Source organism: Poecile atricapillus, chromosome Z (genome assembly GCF_030490865.1).
Source record: "Poecile atricapillus isolate bPoeAtr1 chromosome Z, bPoeAtr1.hap1, whole genome shotgun sequence".
NCBI classification, from domain to species: domain Eukaryota; kingdom Metazoa; phylum Chordata; class Aves; order Passeriformes; family Paridae; genus Poecile; species Poecile atricapillus.
Genome location: NC_081289.1, coordinates 14,402,693 through 14,417,697, shown reverse-complemented (window position 1 = coordinate 14,417,697; position 15,005 = coordinate 14,402,693).

The following is a 15,005-nucleotide window of genomic DNA, read 5'->3' as shown; positions in this document are numbered from 1 at the left end:
AAGTGTTCTTTACTGAGTGCTTAAAGTGTGAATGGGATGGGATAAATGTCTGGTTTTGTCCCATGTTTGGTGATGCAGGCTTTCTGCTACAACCACCTTCAGGACATGAATTATTCACTAGAAATAATAAGAAGGCTAAATAAAAACCTGTCAGGTTTTCAGGTTCCTTTCAGATGCTAACATTAGATTTCATCTTTCAAATAATACATATTCAAATTAATTTGCTAACCTATTATTTGGCAAAGGAGCTACAGGTCAAGTTAAAGTTAATTTATGAAATCACTTCAGTGAAACCCTACACCTGCCTTTACCTTTCCCTTCTGCAGAACATTAGCAGGCTGTATCATGTATCATTGCAAATGTTTTTCATTAGAGTCAGCCACAAAGGTGACTGAAGTGAAATACAACAGCTGGACTTAAGAAAAGCAAGTCTTGGTCAACTTAATAGCAAAGGCCCTGGGCTTTATCATCTCAAACTAATTCCTGAGTCATGGTGTGTGCATCTGCGTGTTAGAACCCTGCTTTGAAGGCATTGCAATGCCTCATCATATCAAATATTGAAGAAACATGATCAGCTTGTGCTGCAGCATGGCACTACCATTGAACTAAACAATTCCTCCTGTTACCTGTCTGGATTAAAACAAGGAGGCTGGAAATGTGGGAAGTGTTTCTTTAAAAAAATAACCACAACTTTCCTGAAGTTCACATGATCATGCTCAGTCAATGTGTAAGGAAACATAAGCAGGCTCCTGTGACCATAGAGACCTGCATACTCTCATTATTCCTGCACACATAGTGAAAAGTGAGAAATGTCTTCAGAAAAAAAGGCTGTCAAAATAAAGCAGACAATTTGCTCTGGCTTTCCTCAGCATAGCTTTCATATTTCCATTAAATGGGTAGACAAGAAAGTACTGACAGTTTGCAAGTATTTGTAACTTCCCCTTCTGTTTTTAAATTTGCTGAGGGTAATTTTCCCCCTTTTAAGATCTTTACCTCCAGCTTTGGCAAGCTTCAAGCATAGAAATAGGATTTTTTTTTTCCTGTCATTCAAGGGAGTTCCAGATACATATGGGCTTTCATGCTTTTCCAAGGGTGGAGGGCAGTTACTACTTATGAAAGAGGTTGGGATCATTTCTATGGTATTGAATACGGCATATTTATCAGCAAAGTTACCTGAAAACTCCTCTTCTTCCTGATGTCCAGCCTGAACCTCCCCTGGCACAGCTTGAGGCTGTTTCCTCTTGTCCTGTCCCTTGTTCCCTGGGAGCAGAGCCCCAGCTGTCCCCTCCTGTCAGGGAGTTGTGCAGAGCCAGAAGGCTCCCCCTGAGCCTCCTTCTCTCCAGGCTGAGCCCCTTTCCCAGCTCCCTCAGCCCCTCTGGTGCTCCAAACCCTTCCCCAGCTCCATTCCCTTCTCTGGACACGCTCCAGCCCCTCAATGTCCATCTTGTCCTGAGGTTCCCAAGCTGCCCCAGGATCTGAGGTGTGGCCCCAGCAGTGCCCAGCACAGGGACAGTCACTGCCCTGGCCCTGCTGCCACACCACGGCTGGCACAGCCCAGGTGCCTTTGGCCTCTTGCCCCCCTGGGCTCCTGTCCAGCCGCTGTCCCCAGCACCCCCAGGGCCTTTCCCAGCTTTCCAGCCCCTCTGCCCCAGCCTGGAGCTGCAGGGGTTGGTGTGAGCCAAGGGCAGCACCCAGGACCTGGCCTTGTTGACCCTCAGACCACTGACCTGGGCCCATGGATCCAGCCTGTAAATCTCAAAATAAATTTACATGTGATGATGACATTGCTGGTTGTGACCAAAAGCCCAACATGCTGAGCCTTGCAGAAGCAGAAAGGTCACTACTAACCTGTCCCTTATTTGAAATATCTCTGAGTCACCTTTTGGCCTCCAGACTGTCACTCGATCTCCCATGCCACAATAACATGAAATGACCTGTGGTACTTTGTGCTGCTTCATCCTAAAGAATTCTGAGGACAAATACATGACTGAGAAAGGCTCATGTGTCCTCTCAGATCCACTGCCACAGGCTCAGTGTCTCCTACCTACACTGCTCATTAATTCTGAACAGAGAATAGAAAAAATTTGGGAGGTATAATTCCTCCTTTGATGCTTCCTTAGTAAGTACAGACTGCTTGTTGCTCATAAGGCAAATACAACCCTGAGGTTCCCTAATTTTTGGCCAGTTTTCTGTTTCTTGATGCAAAGTTGACTTTACTCTTCAGTTTTAAAGGATTGCTAAGCCTGGAATGGGCTGCCCAGAGGGGTGGTGGAGTGTCCATCCCTGAAGGTGTTCAAGAAATAACTGGATGTGGCCCTAGTATAGCTGACAAGGTCAGAGGTTGGCCTTGTTATCTTGGAGAGCTTTTCCAACCTTAATGAGTCTGTGGTTCTCTGGAGGGGACCTTAAGGACCATTCTTTAAAGAAGTTGTGCATCAAAATGATGAACCAAAGAAACAACAACCAAATTACCAACCAAAAACCCCACCACTAACCCAAAACTCACGAAACAGAGGAAATTCTCACTCAGGAAAGTCTTCCTGCAGGGTCACTGGAAGTCTGACACTATACTTGTCTATGATTAGATCAAACATTACGTGATAGTAAATATATTAGACACAAGGTAATCCATAACTGATTGATTTTTTCTGATACACATTTTCTCTGAAATTTTCTCCAAAATTTCTTCAGATACACATTTAATTCCAAAAGCCTTTCCTCTCAAGGGCACAAAAGAAGCAGAATGAGACTAAATCCCAGATGAAAATCTGCCTTCCTCACCCTAAAATGAAGAACTCTTTGGTAGTGAACCACAATAGAACTTGCAGCAGAGACAACATTGCTTTGTCACAGTGCAGCCCAGATGAAATTGAGAAGAGAGGAGATGGCTACAAAGAGGTTTTAGAATAGAGAGCTGTTAAAACAAGCTGCTAATATTCTAGAAAACCAATAGGCAATCTGCCTGCAAACTACTTATCCATAAAAAGAGATAGGATTTTCAGTGAATCTACTTGAAGTGATTTTTGTTGAATATTCTCTCTCAGGAGAAGAATTCACCCTGCCTCAACTCCACTCCCCAAACCTTAATTTTCTGAAACATACAGGAAGATTAGTGCATAAAGGAAAGACCATCTGTTTTCTTTCATCACTAAACTAAAGATGGTTTCCTCTGTGCAGAAGATTGCAGCCCCTAAGATCTTGAGACTGTAAGCATTTGTTATTTAAATGCAAGTAAGGCAGGAACCTTGTGCTAACAGGTCATTATTTCCTTCTAAAATGAGAGAGGGAAGTTGCATCATCAATTATTATCTCACATCATTTCAATCTTATCTGGCTTTAACAGGCAACCTCAGGCACATGGCCAGCAGTATTCAGTTTCAAACATGATTTTATTTTGTTTTTCTCCGGGAATACCTGGGTGACTCCAGGTATTGAGACACATTTTTAACAGACACACACAGGAGTGACTGGAAAAATCCTGTTGGAAGCAAGTGTGTGTCTGGTACATATTACTAACACTATTTAATATGGTTGTAGATGATCTCTTTCCTTTTCACGGGATTGGCACTTTTAAAATAGTTAATTAACACAAATGCTGGACCATCTCTGCTCCTTGAGACTTGATGTTCCCAACTCTCACACTACTTAAGTCCATCTAGAGGAAATAATGGGGTTTTGCCTCCTTGGATGATTCCATTTTTATGGCCAACATGTAGAGACAGGAAATGCTTTTAAACATCGGCAAGCAGAAGCTGGAGCTGTCCCTCCCATAGATTGACTTCTGCAGCTGAGGATTTGAAGGTGCTCAATGCCTAAAGTTTATGACTGAACCCATGTATCCAAGGTCCGTTGAAATTTATGATGTCACTACCTGGAATTCACTGCTTCAGCCCAGAAAATAATGTTCCCTTCTTACTCATAGCTATCCTAGAACCACTAAAACTACTCTACATGCTGAAACCATGCAAATTAGAAAAGCTACACCTGAGGCCTAATGTGATAAATTTTTGTCTTCAAAAGCCATCTAAATCAGGGGACTTGGAGGAAGAGGGAACAATATGAGTCCCCATGGGCCATAAAGGTCCACTTAGAGTGATCTGATTCCAGAAAAAAAGTCTCACAGGAAAATAAGCAGAACCATCATACATTCCAGCTATTGCTACTCGGTACCCATTTTGCAAAGTGAATTTGGCAACTATTTATAATTAAAATGCCCTCAAAATTACCCCAAAAACCAGAATATCAGAGAGATATCAGCCCAGCTGTAGGCTTAGCCTGATTACAGGTTCTTTTCTCTACACTCAGCCGGACACTCTGAGAATGATGAGAAGCCCTATGATTATGACTCTCCCATTTGTTTTACACCTAGTTCACCATGAATAAAAATGCTACAGGTCAGTCATTCTAGATTTTCTATCATGATGCAATCTGACTATCATGCCTCTTCCTAATCATTTTTTTATATCCTGTACCTATGCAGCTCTTCCTTTCAGTAGCATCCCTGGACTCTCACAGAGTGGAGGACAATGTCCCTCATTGTCTTCTTGGTCTGCCTTTCTCATTGTATCCCCACAGTTTGCACCCTTGCCTATTTATCTCCCATACCCATTAGGGTCTGTATTCCCTCCTTTCACTTTCAGATTAATAATATTTTGATTATTTATCTCCCAGGACATAGAGTACCTTCCTTCTGCAGCCCTCATAGTGGGAATTTCACCCTCACACAGGAAACCAACTTAAAAAGCAGGCATGTTGCCTTTGCTGAATCACTTCTGCAGAGACCATTTGGAAGGCCCTGATGTCCCACAGAACTTAAATTGGGACATTTCAGCAGCTCGTGATTTTACTTGAAAGAGAAGAAAAAAAACCAAAACCAACCAGAGCTGTTGAGAGAAGTTTCCCAAGTGAAACTCAAGTCTCAGAAGGCAAGGAAAGGAGGTTCTTTTTTAAAACATAAACTGCTATAAACTATAGCACTATAAACTGTTGCTCTGGGATTGGGATAAATTTAGTATGGATTCATCACTGAAAAGTAACTTCTCCTGGTATGTGAGCTATCTGTGAGCTTTTGAAGCTGTCTTCACTGGACTCTACAGAGGGGTAAACAGGCTGGCAAATCTCACTGCATACATGCTCTTGCATGGGAAAATACAGTTCAATCCCAGGAATTTCAGCTTTCCCTGTTCTGTTCTTAGCCAGGCAGCTGCTTTTAGGAAAATCCTTTATCTTCAAGCAAGACAAGGAGCAAACAGTACGGACTGCATGTGACTAGAAGCAAAATTTCTACAGCAAACACTGTCTGCTTTGAGCTGTTTCAAACACCTGATTTCTGCTGAAGAGTGTTGTGGGAACAAAGTACAGCAGACAAGACAGAAAGAAATCAGAAATTAGAGGGATAATTAGACATCTAATAATAACTTTTTTTTTTGGTCACAAATTCTTCTAGAACTTATTTCATGATTTTCAAGTTAGAAGATCCCATGCAGGACAAAACACATCTCCTTTGAGAGATCAACTCAGTGAGCCAAGAACTTTACATTTGCAATATTTGTTTTCCATCTTTCAGTGCTCTGCTGGCTGTCAAGCAATGCACATTTCATGGAGCATGAAGAGAATCACTGGAGAGAAAGAGGAAAGAGCCACTGAGGTCACTGATCCCACAGCTGAAGTGAGGGCAGATTTTGGGGTTGTCAGGTCAAGTTTTCTTCATGTGGTAAGCAGTTCAATCTCTTTGACCTGGAATCTTCTCCCACTCACCTGACATGAACTGAATGGATTTATCTGAAGACCAGCACTTAAACTTCTCTAAGTGTGGCAAATGATGAAAAATGTCCTTACTTTTGAACTTTGATTAAGTGCAAGTTTGTGGTCTTTCATACTCATCTTGCATTTGCATATCATCTTATAAGTGTTAGGGTGGAGAACAGTCTAAATTTTAATCCCGTGTGGAAAAAAAAAAAAAAAAAAAAAGAATTGTTGGGCCACCTTAAGTATCAGACATTAGTAGGGAACCACAATCATTCAATCCAAGTTTCACAGCCAGAGATGGAAAGATTATTTTCCTAAACTTCTTAGAAAATAAAGAACTAACCACAGCAACAGAGAAACTTCACAGGACACAATAATCTGGCAAAGTACCCAATCAGATTAAAAAACCCCACAACTTTTTCTTATATTTTAAGAAGAAAGGACAAGTAGCTACAATCGAGGGAAAAAAAAAACATATTTTGACAGACATTAAGAAGGGTGAGGGCAGAACATCTTACCAAATTTACCAAAGCTTAAAGAATAGGTTTTTGGGAAAACTGGAGCTTTGGAAGATGGGACAGCCTGCATAAAAAATGTTCACTGTCAGAGCTCTGCCCTGGTGCCAGCCTGTTTTAACCTTAAACTAACTAAGGGAATGAGATGCAATCATACCATTATATCTTAATTTATGTAAAGCAAAGGCATTTCTGTGCCTCATTTTTTGACCAAGATAACTTCTCTGACTTGCTATAGCTCCAAATAACATGAGGTCCGAACTGAATCAGTGCTACTGAAAGAAAATTGTATTATTTCCCTGAGTTATGTTCTGCGCTATCTGAGATATCAAAATAAAATTTCAAGTACTGAGAGAAACCTGAACCTCCATTAAGCTTTTCTGGCAACAGAGAAACACAAAGCGTGTAGCACCAGGCTGGAGCACAATAGAGCTGTTACCTCAGTAGGGCTGGTATTTTTTTAATCCCATGCATTATTCTTAACTCTCTCACAAGTATCAGCTGCTCTATACTTTTCTTCCTTGTATGACTGAATTGACGAATTGACTTTGAGATATGGGCTCTAATTTCGGGTGTATCTGCAAAGGAATGATGTCATTCCCAGAATGGGAGTCAGAAATATGAAACTGCTCTCCTCACAGATTATTCTTCACATTTCTACATCACTCTTCCAGCACAGGGTTGTGTTTAGTGCAGGACCTGGTTTTCCACAGCTTCCAATGGATTTCTGGAGGTTTTTTGAGAGTACAAAGACAGAGAAAAGCTCACAAACAGGCTGATGGGGATCCTGGATGGATCACAGAAAGCTGACCACACACATTATACCAGATCATCCCCCACACTAGGATAAATCCACACGTTATTTATTATCAGTTTCTGTCTTGATCACCAATGTGGTTTTCTCAACCTTTAACTCCCTGGAAAAAGGGAAGTGTCTAATGGATTTTGAGTAAAAATGGAGCTAGTAGAAAAAAACAGAACAATGTTCTGCTGGATAACATGGTTTTGGTGACTGGAAACATCTCATCCAGAGCAATAAAGCTTTGTTTCACCTTCTTATCTGCTTTCTATGACACTTACTACAAATAATATTATTCAAGGGTAACCATAATTTCTTATATATTCTATTCATGGCATTCTGTGTCATTTCAGGTAGGACAAAAAATTTCTGGCTTATAAAACATTTCAGTTTGAGCTTTAGAAATTTTCAAATATTTTCATTAAGTACTTTCACTTCTAAGTTTTGCACAAAATATAAGCGGGGGGGAATAGAGAAATAGAAAAAATAGAAATTCTTCCTTTCCAATTTTTTTTAAGTGTTGGAACAAGTGACCATCTATAAACTAATCTTATGCATCAAACTATATCAGGAGAAAGCCAAAAGTCTTTCTGAAAACAGTTTAAGTCCCACACACTGTTGCGTACCTCACAATTATAAATTTATGTTGGAACAGAGGTGAGTTCTTTACACTATTTCTAGACTCCTAAAGTGGTTTCACTGCTAAAGTGGCCCTTGTGTGAAGCAGATTTATTGACATTTCTTTCAGAAATGTCACAAAAACTGCTCTCAATGCCATGGCTACTTGAGACAAAAGATGGATGGAAATTTCCTGTACATCCTGCAGCTTTTTCACTTGGGATATTACCATCAGAATCCCATTTAGAGATATTGCCATCACTTTAGTCAGGCCTTTTACTGGAAGGAAAAGGCTGATGAAATCAATTCACCCTGTGAAAGAAAGATGACACTGTGCTGGCATCAGCCTGTTAAAATTCACTGGGATCAGTGGCCGTGGAATCAACTGACCATGGAACCCTAATCGGTGCAGATTTTCCTTCTTTTCTCTTGCATGCTGTTCTGTGACTAACAGAGACACATTTCCAGCACAAAGCAGACAGGGTAACAATGAAGAAGCAGAAATGGGGGGTGATTTTCAATTCACCCCATCCTCATATCTTGAGAGGTTCAAGCTGGTCACCAAGGGGTGTTTTCACTGGCTGGACTTGTGAGTACTCTCTTTGGGAGGTTCATTACCCTGAATTTTTGGACCTTCAAGGTTTGTTATTTTTCCAAAGTCTTTCCCTATTACTTCCCCTCTGTACAACCTTCTTTCCCCAAGCCTTTCATACCTTCCTTATAAGGCTGTTAGCAGCCTATTCCTTTAGGAATTTGGTACATTTATTTGCTAAGATGGATCTTTTGGGCTTACTCCTACACAGAGAAAGGGGGATTGTGTAGCCTGGAAACAACTTCCATTTAATCAAAGTACCTTCCTCTGAATGGACTCCCTGTGTCCAAGGGGAGAAAAAGAATATTCTTACCTCATTTTCACATGATTCACCTGCTTATTAGCAATCCCATCTTCTTGGCCTTGAGCCATGGTGAAAGAATTTATTATTAGTCCATGTCCCATCCATTCTCTTAAAGGTGTTTCTGCTTTTACTTGGACTATATCTCTCCAGAGGATGACTTTCTCTCATGCCTATTCTCTACTTAAGGGTATTGTGGGGAAAAAAAAAAAAAAAAAAAAAAAAGAACATTTTTTCACCACACAACCACATGTAAAGATCGCCCTAGACCTGAGTTTCGTTTTTTTGGAGAGTGGGTCAGATTTTATTCTTAGAGCCTTCTTATATTGTGAATAAAATATGTAGTGAGGAGAAATTTTTATTCTGATTCATAGCAGTGCAAACACAGGGAATAGCAAAGCTCACCATGGAGTTGTTAAGTGTTCATCTTAGGGGAAGGGAAGTTTTACCAGCAATTCATATGGACAGAGCCAGGGAAGTCAGGGTTTTAGCTGTCACATTTTCTCAGCTGCACTAGTCTGGATGGACAGTTTTAAAATGTATCATTAACTGTTGCCTGTCCCTTTCTTTTTCCCATCAGCTCTTGTTCATGTTCCTCACAGAAAATACCTCATGGAATACCAGGATATGGAATTCTAGCAGTCAGGTGGTTTTGTGCAAATTCTGCACTGACAGATGGGGGTTTTTTCCCCTCAGTCTTGTTTGTGACTCTCTGCTGAGGTGCTTACATGAATATCTTGGCTCCACACTGTTGCAGTGAGTTGTCCTGTTTAAGCCAATCCAAATGATTGGTTATCCTCCACAGAGGTTTGTAACCTCTGTGCAGCTGAGGGATGATAGCTGTGCTCCATTTATAAAATAGTCCTTAGCCAACACACAAACTGCACTGAGGCTGCTGCCACACTTTCAGTCCCCAAAGCCTGCTCCTCTCATTCTTCACTCTCTGACACTTCCCCTTACTGGATCCTTAGAATCCCTGTTCAGATGTCCTGGAGGATGGCCTGTGGCAGAGAAAGGAGAAGGTGTGAGAAGGTGTTCCCTAAGCAAGAAGGGAAGCAATCACCCACACCTCATTAGCAACTGGAGCACACATCTGTTCCCAGCTTCCACACTGGCATCCACCTCACCGAGGGGCAGGAATGGGGCAGACCCCAGAGTCAGCAGAGGAAAATTAATTAGTGCCTTCTACCCCATCGTTTCCAAACGCTGCTTTGAGCTTTGCTCTTTAAGGACAGAAACTAAGGGCCCTTGACTCAGCCAGCACTCAGCATGGTTCAATAAGGTCACAGAATCACAGACCAGTTTGGGTTGGAAGGGACCTTAAAGACCACCTCATTCCAATCCCCTGGCCTGAGCCAGGGACACCTTCCACCAGACCAGGTTGCTCAAGGTATTTATTCCATCCTTCTCCTGGTTGACAGAGAGGGGAGTAAAGGGAAACTCTCCCTAGATGGCCCCTCAGCAGCAGCACTGATCCTGGTGCTGCCAAAGAGACCAGATTTTGGTCAGACATGTGCAAAAAAGCTCCCATGCAGCCACATTCCCCCCAACACATTAATTAAGCTTGGCCCCAAACACCAGGTTCAACTCTGGCCTGAAAGGCACTTTTAAACCCAGAAGCACACAAGCACAGAGCTTCTCTGCCCTGGCTTTGTGGGTGTAGCAGGTTCAGGGCCTGGGTGAAAGATTTACTCCACCTGAAATTGGAGTAGGATGCTCACTGCAGCACTGGACCTGCTAATCTCTGCCGCTAGGAAGATCACTCTGATCCTGTCTAGTATCTATTCAATATTTTCTTCCTTTGCCTTCTGCAAATTACTTAAGCGGGGAGCCCCTTGGAGGCAGAAAAGAGGGGCTGTGGTGGCAGCTGCTGCTCCCTGGGAGGGAATGAAAAGGGAGCAGTGACTGGAAAGGGACTGTCACAACCAGAGTGGCTTTGCTGCAAGTAAAGGCTCTCCAGCTGGGGCTGCGTGGGAGGGAGCAGAGATTCTGCCAGCAAGCAGAAAGGTGGAGGATTTGTTGTGACGTGGTTATATTGGGGTTTTTTTTTCAAAACATGAGCTAATTTTATTTCTCCTGTAGCCCCTTCCTCATGTAGATCTCTCAGCTCTAAGGTAAGAGTTCACAGCTCTTGACACAGACTGGGCAGACAGGGATTGTATCAACAACCTCAAGCATTTTAAACCAACAGCAAAGAATCCAACCAAAAGTATCCCCTCTCTATCACCATTAAAACATTTTTGGTCATTATCAGATTTCTCATTTTAAGACAGCTCTCACATCCTACCTTTATGTCCCACAGAGCCAAGTGTATATGGGTCTATGCATGAGAGACAGCAAAATGACAGCTGAGGCCCTTTGAAAGTTGTCAAAATCCAACAGAATTTCAAGACAGTGTTTTGGGGGGAAAGAAGAATACCTCAAAAAAATTGAACTCTTTCACACCTTCTGTTTTTCTGCACTCTGAGCAGGCTGAGCAGCTCTTTCAGAGCATATCATTAATATTTCCTGCCTGCATCTGCTGTACCCAGGCAAAAACTGCTCCCAGCCCTGCCCCAGCCTCACATCCCCCAGGGCAGTTAATGTGCTGAGAGGCACTGTTTTGCCCTAGTAATCTTGTTTGCACATATTTCCGCTGCATTTTCTTTTCTGCATGCCTGTGATGTAATCTCATTTGCAGCCTGAAAGGTAAAAACAAAATAGAACAAGCTACCAAGAGCATAAAAGAAACGGCAGAAGGCTCTCAGGAATGCCCCTGTTCATCTCATGTAGAGAGGAATGTGCTTTTCCACCTCTGCCACGTGAGGAATGGCACCTCTGTGCTCAGTGTTCCCTGGGTCCTGCCTGAATTCCCGAGTGGGCAGCAGAAAGCGCAGGGCTTTGCGGGCAGTTAATTCGGATAATTGTATTTTCCTGCTGCCCGTGTAATGGAAACGCCGGAGCTCTGGGGGCAGAGGATTCCACGTGCGCTCGCCTGCTGTATGTAGTGCAGCGTATGCCTGCAGCTGCCCTCCTCTAGTCCCATCTGTTGGAGATTGATGTTGATTTTTCTCATCTTGCCTCCTGAAAACCCAGCAATAATAATGAATGAACTTGGCGTTTGGCAGTGTTGGCAGCCGAATCAGGCTGATGGCAGGCACGTGCTCTGCAAGTTTCCCTTGCTGCAAACATGTTCACAAGGGTATGGGACTGGATCCAGGGATTAAGAATCCTGTCCTAGACAGGTCTTTGCAACACCTTCACCTCAGTGGATTTCAGTCCATCACTCTTCTTACCATTAGGAGGCTTCTGTTGTGTTTCCTGACTATCTTGGATGTTTTTTCCTGTAATTACAGGCACAAAGTTCAAGCACAGAGCTAGGTGCTGGTTAAGGGTAGTCAACTTCTAAGCAAAATTCCCTTTTCAGTTTGAAGATATTTTCATCTAAATTTGACCTTTGATTGCAAATTAAAAGCTGATAAATAGAATCAAAATTATTTGATTAGCCTAGTCTGAAACGCAAGCTTGTTAAACCATGAATTTGCTTCCTATGCTCTAATAATGACAAGAAGCTGGAAAGAAATTAACGAACATGCTTTTGGCAAAACAGCAGCAGTAGCTCACCTAAATGAAAGAAGGTGTCCTATTTATAGAAACCCTAGTTATAAGCCAGCCCCAGCTGTTTGCAAGAACATACCTTGTTTCTAATTAGAGATGTCTAGATGTGTACACTATGCCTCCAAGATGTAAGAGGAATCAGGAGCTCTCATTTTGGGGTACATAACAAAATAGAGCTCCACTCAGTTCAGTGATGGAGGTGTAGTAGGTAAGTCAGACAAGTCACCTGTCACCACTCACAACCCTCAGGCTTCTATTCCCTGGAGATCCTATTGCCCATTCCCTGTGGTGAATAGCCCACAGCTTGACTTGGTTCAGCATTCATTATATTTAAATGGGACATTTTGCAATTTGTGTGATTTAAAATCCTCAACAGAGGCTTGGCATACAGCATTAAACAGAAAAGGATGAGAAATGCCCTTCTCTCTTTGCTTTGTAAACAGCTATATTTGATGGAGTCTTACTTGCAGCAAGGACATGTTCCCAACACACTGCATGTGATAGAAAATTTCCCACTGACTTCACTAAACCTTTGAGACCCAAAGGAATATTACAGCAGTAAAAAGCCAGCATTGTACAATGGCCTCAAGTTTCTCCTGGCAGTGAATATCTTTTCCAAAGAAAAAGCCAAAAAAAGCTGAATCTCCCCAAAGCAAGAGAGACATTGAATGGTTTCATGCCCTTGCTCTGAGGGACTTTAATGTCCATACATGCTCAGAGTGCTCAGAATTTTGTTAAGTTCACTCTAAGATCAAAGCCTGTTCCCAAAGACTCAGAAATATCCTCATTAAAGCCTCAGTGCTGCATCCATTTGTGCACCCGTTCACGTCAGTCAGGACTATGCTTCAGCACAGAACTGAGCACCTCACTGGATCTATCCAGCAAAAGAAAATCAAGGGAGTTAGAAGAAATGGGAAGATCCACGTGACAAGGATTAAGTCCTCCAGTTAAAGGCCTAAGGCTTGCATCAGCCTGCAGATCTCCTAGGTCATGGTACTCTTTTTCCTTAGTAGAGGGGGTTAAAAAAATACCAACCAAATTCCTTTAAAAGTCTTGTGATTCACAGAAAAAAATTTCATTTAAATGCAGGTAAACTCTGAGGTATTCAGTGAGCACAAAACAGAAGAGCTCCACTAATGTCAAGGAAACGAGGCTGGTTCATGCCAGCTGAGAATCTGCCTAAAGGACTCTCACAAGGCAGGGCCAGGTCCTACAGTATCCATTTCCAAGAGCTGCACAGGGAAGTACTGTTCTCACACAAACTTCTGGTGAAATGGGTGACACTCCACTGATTCATGCAATAGCAGTTGTAAATTTAGCCATGGATGAGAACTGAAATAAACAACATAGACCTTTATGGAGCAGGAAAATCTACCTTTCAAGTCCAAACAGACTTAGGAAGAATTGTTTCTGAGCTGAACTCCCACTCATTGGTAATTTTTCCACCATCTCAAATCCCACATCAGAAGAATTTCAGGTTGTGACAGACAGATATAGATACAGATATAGTTATAGAAATAGATATAAATATAGATGAACACATTTAAAATTATCAATCATTATTATTCAGAAACTGTTATCACTGTCAGGCACACAAAATATGGTTCTGAAGAACGTGGACATTATTTTATTGAGTTATAGATGGGGAAAAGGCTTAAAGAATACAGGTAATGCACATATTTGAAATAGAAATATAAACATAAACAGAAAAATGTTCAAGTCAGAGTCACATGAAAAATTAGACTAATCTTCAAATGCATTCTAGACTTGTATGTACAGCATTTTTTACTAAAAGAAGAAATACAAACTCCAGAGATGCCACACATCTCAAGAATACAAAATAAATAAAGATGAGTGCCAATAAAAGAAAGAGAACAAACACTTGAATCTTCTTCCAGAATGATGAGAAAGTTTGATATGTAAGAACCACGGGAGAAGATGCCCAATCTATGACAAGAACTCAATTTATTTCCAAACAAAAGTTCAAATAATAAAGTCTTGTGCCTGGGAGTGAGCCCCAAAGCATTTAAACTTTTCTCACTCCTATTGTGGAGCTGAACAATTCCTCTATGAGAGAAGCCTTGGAGGAGACCAGTGTTTCAGTAATCCCAGTGAAGAAATCCAATTCTGGGGATGATGGGGACGTCACAGTTATTTATCCAGAAGGAAGTTTTCAGCAGCTTCCAACCCAAGATGACTTGAGAACAAGGAATAGGCTGGTTTGGTTTCAGACTCTGCAGCAGTGTCTTCCTACTGGTCGGTGCCTGCAGGAGGAAGGCAATCAGGAGAGTGTCATGCAAAAAGCTGCAGTAATTAAGGAGGAAAAATCATTAGGCTCCACAGTGGACGCAAAATTATGGCTTGGAACAAAGTGGAAGGTGCCCTTTCCCATGACAGGGGGTTGGAACCAGAGGATCTTTAAGGTCCCTTCCAACCCAGGCCATTCTGTGATCCTCTGATTCTCTGAAAGGTGCATTATTATTTTACTTTCCTTTCAAGCGTGTTACAATTAATTGAATGACACTGAGCACCATCAGCAGTTTTCCTGCTGAAAGTTTCTCCTTCATCAATTTGTTTGCATAACCAAATATCCTAGAGAAAAAAAAAACAGCCCTTGCAAATTAGATTTTTATGGTAGATTTTTCCTCTCTAGAAAAATAGGTCAGTTCCCCTGCAGTAATGCACACAATCTGAGGCCCATGTTTCTGCTTGGAATGAGCACACATGGAATGCAAGTGCCCCTTGGAGCTGGGCATCTGCACATGCCACCCTCTACTTCAACTGGTCAAGTGACTATTTGCAGATTTCCCCTGCCTTCAGAGCTGAAGCGAGGCC